The sequence below is a fragment of the Mesoplodon bidens genome (genome assembly GCF_964165515.1).
Source record: "Mesoplodon bidens genome assembly, chromosome: 11".
Lineage (NCBI taxonomy): Eukaryota > Metazoa > Chordata > Mammalia > Artiodactyla > Ziphiidae > Mesoplodon > Mesoplodon bidens.
The window spans coordinates 27,417,199-27,421,122 of NC_138167.1; the positions used below are offsets into that span (position 1 = coordinate 27,417,199).

Genomic DNA, 3,924 nt, shown 5'->3' on the forward strand with positions numbered 1-3,924 from the left:
TGATGTATGTAAGTCAAATCATTATGCTATAGACCTTAAACTTACACAGTGCTGTACGTAAATTATATCAATAAAACTGGAAGAAAAAACTAGTAAGTTGTGTGCTGGAGTAAATATACTGATAAGAGATCAGACCTATCAATCTATCCATCTATATTATATATATATATATCTTTTGTTTATCAAACTTTACATTAATGTATTAAAGATTAGTAATTTTCACATTAGCTCATTCCACCATGTTTATTATAAATAATGCTAAAGTTAGAAAGTCTGCCCTTTTGTGTAACTGAGTTAACATCTCCACACTCCACTCTTATTTGTGACATCGTATCTTACATTATTTTTAAAAGGGACTATAGACTATACAAGAAATCACTATGCAAATTTGAAAGAAAATAAAATTTTAATTATTAGTATGCTATGAATTATGACCATCAATTATTAGTTTAGGATTATTTTGATTTATTATTCTCAATGAATGGGCACTGTCACAATAACAAACTTCTCGAAACCTAGGACAGTATCAAGGGTTCGAAACATGTTTTTTACTAATGTGGCTGTCTTTGTATAACTACTATCCTTATCAAGTCAATGTATTTTAAAAAGTTATATACAAATTGAAATTTTAAAAATTGAAGGCTTCTTTAATTAAGCTAAGGTATTTGTTATATAAAGAAACTCTAACACTGTTTTATTGTTGTAGTTGTTTTCTTTTCACAGAGTGAAATCATTATGTAATTTGAAAAGTTATCCCTATGTTGTTGTGTTGTAAATTTATGTTTTTTTAATGTTTATTCTTAAGACTATATCAACAACAGTCTAAACATTTCACCTTTATTTTATTGTATAAGCTTCACATGTTGGCCTTTAGAAATCCTCCTGTGATAGAAACAACTGGTAGATTATTGGTGCCCTTGCTGGAAAAGTGAAATTAGTTTATCAACGATGAAATAAATGCATGTATCCTACTAAAGTAGGGAAATTTATGGAAAATATTTTATTATTTGACTGATTTACAAAAATTACAGATTTTATTGGAAGTCTCATGAATGTGCCTTGTGAAACATAATGAAATACTTTTATTTCTCTTGAGAATAATCTTATATAATACATTTGTGTTCCTCTGAATTTGAGGGGAACAGCCCAACGCTGTGTGCTATCAAAATGCAAATGTAACACCATATTGCCAGGAACCTACTCTCCCCAGCAGGAAATATAGAACACAGTAATTTAATTCATGCTGGAAAATGATGTTTTCCATTAGCACAGATTTACTTACAAAAACAAAATAAAGTGTTGACTTGGAAGTAATCAGTCCTCTTCTTTTAGAAGTTTCCATTTTTCTTATTTAGGGGGCAAGTTCTTCCAAAATGTGTATAAGAAATGGGTATATTTCTGTTAACTATATCAATTTTCCCCAGATACATTTTGATGTAAATTACCTTGAAAGATCAGTAAAGTGGGCATGACTGTGAACAACAAAACATGGAATATATAAACACTTTTGAGAACCAATGACTCTTAAAGAGCTGGTATGCCTCTCACTCGTCTTGGGCCTGGACTAATGTTGATGTCCTTGCAGAAAGTGATATATTAAAGCAGATTTCTGGTCACCATGGGAATTTAAATGGCCTATAATTAATTAATAAACAAACAAATAAATAAATATAATTATATTTCTCTATAGTCTTCTTCTGAAAATAGAATTTAAATGTACTGCTTCAAAATTCATGCTCTCATACATACTTTCATACATACTTTCTCACAAGCTGCTATATCTAAATGGAATATTCTCCCTCCTCCCACACCCTTTGTTTTTGACATCTAACTAAACTATATTGTTCTTTATTTTAAGCCTGAGCACCTTTTGGGAAGCTCTCTCTAACACTAGGAATAAATGATCCTACACACTAAGCTATTAGTGTTCCCATTTTCACAATGTGTTTTCAGATTTGTTCTTATACATTAATAAATCTCTCAAAGCAGAGATGTAATTATACTTTCTAAATAAGGCAATAAACTTGTGGTCATACTTAAAACTGTCATAAATAACTAAAGCTAAATTTTATTCTTCAAAATAAATGAATAATGTAAATTTGTGTGGCTGTGCCCTTGATTTAGTAGCAAGGAATTTTTAAATCACTCATTTGCTAATCAAAGATGTATTATAATCTTTGACAGAGTATCCCTGCATTCATTATTTTAATGACAGGATATATTTTAATGAAATATTAAGATGGCTTTGCAATCAACAGATTGTTATTAAATATATACTGGGAGCATGTCAAACACAAGACCTATTACTCAAGCTTTGCCAAACTACTTGTTTTCTAGACTGAATTAGTTATAGATTCTTGGGCAAATGTTCTTGCACAGAGTTGAGCAAATGACTTCACAACGTTTCCTAGAACACAGTCTATTCCCATCACTTCAAGTAGTCCCTGATAACTTTATTTATTTATTTTTGACTGGGTACTGTGCACTTTATTGATGGCAAGTGATAAGGTAGAGTTTCCTAAGTCCTTCCTCTTCTTCAGGGGTCTAGGATGGAAACTGTGTCAAGAACTGGAGATCCTCAGTGTGTTGGGGAATTGAGTTGGGACAAAGACTCCCCAGCAGTAAGCACCTCTTTATTCCTCTCCTGTCCTCACTGGGGCTGATGTTCCAGGGGACTGACTCCTTAGAGGTCATGTGGACCATCAGGTCCACCATTTTATTGCTGTAGCCAAACACATTGTCATAAAATGAGCTTGACGAAGTGGTCATTTAAGGCAATACCAGTCCCAACAACAAAGGTGGGAGAGTAGGTGTCACCTTTAAAGTCGCAGGAAACAACCTAGTCCTCAGTGTAGCCCAGGATATCCTTTAGGGGTTCCTCCAATGCCTGCTTCACCACCTTCTTGATGTCATCATATTTAGCAGCTTTCTGCACACTGCAGAGCAGATCCAGCACTGAAACATTAGGGGAAGGGACACAGAAGGCCATGCCAGTGAGCTTCCCAGTCAGCTCAGGAAGACCTTTCCCACAACCTCAGCAGCACCAATAGAAGCAAGGGCTTCTATTGTTCTGGGCTTCCTCATGGTCATGATGCCACAGTTTCTCAGAGGTACCATCTACATTCTTCTGGGAAGCAATGATGGCAAGGACTGTGACCATGCATCCCTCCACAATGCCAAAGTTGTCATAAATGACTTTGACCAAGAGGGCCAAGGAGTTTGTGTTGCAGGGGGCATTGCTGACAATCTTGAGAGAGCTGTCATACTTCTCATGGTTCATGCCCATCACAAACATGGGGGCATTAGCAGAAGAAGCAGAGGTGATGACCCTTAGGTTCAACGTGAGCCCCAGTCTTCTTCAAGCTAGTGAAGACACCAGTGGACTCTACAACATAATCAGCACCAGAATCACTTCATTTGATGTTGGCAGAATCTTGCTCTTGGAAGATGGAGGTTATCTTTCCATTGAAGACATGCTTCCAGTTCTCAACCTTGACTCTACCACTGAAATTGCCATGGGTGGAATCATACTGGAACATGTAGAATGTGTAATTGAGGTAATGAAGGGGCCACGGATGGCAAACAATATTCACTTTGCCAGAGTTAAAAGTGCCCTGGTGACCAGGTGCCCTATTGGTCAAATCCATTTACTCCAACCTTCATCATTGTGTCTCAAGGTCATGGCTTGACATGCAGAAAGATGTGGCTGCCTGTTGAAAAGAACAGCACATAAAGCCTCAATCACTTTAACTACTTTTCTCCTTCTCAAACAAACTTAAGTGATATTATATCCGATGATAAAGCCCAGTTATCTTTTATTTATTCATTCATCCATTCACAGAACATGTTACCTGCTATCTAGTATTTACATGATAATTTTTCACTGATAAATAATTTTAGCAACACAGTAAGTGCACTATATTA

General features: G+C 35.4%; 1 pseudogene across 1 annotated transcript; it reads right to left on the minus strand.

The window, feature by feature from the left end:
- Positions 1-2,544: 2,544 nt before the first annotated feature.
- On the minus strand, positions 2,545-3,666 carry LOC308625711 (glyceraldehyde-3-phosphate dehydrogenase-like; annotated as a pseudogene). Its single transcript has one exon. The product of its transcript is annotated as a glyceraldehyde-3-phosphate dehydrogenase-like (transcript).
- Between the last annotated feature and the right edge of the window lie 258 nt (positions 3,667-3,924).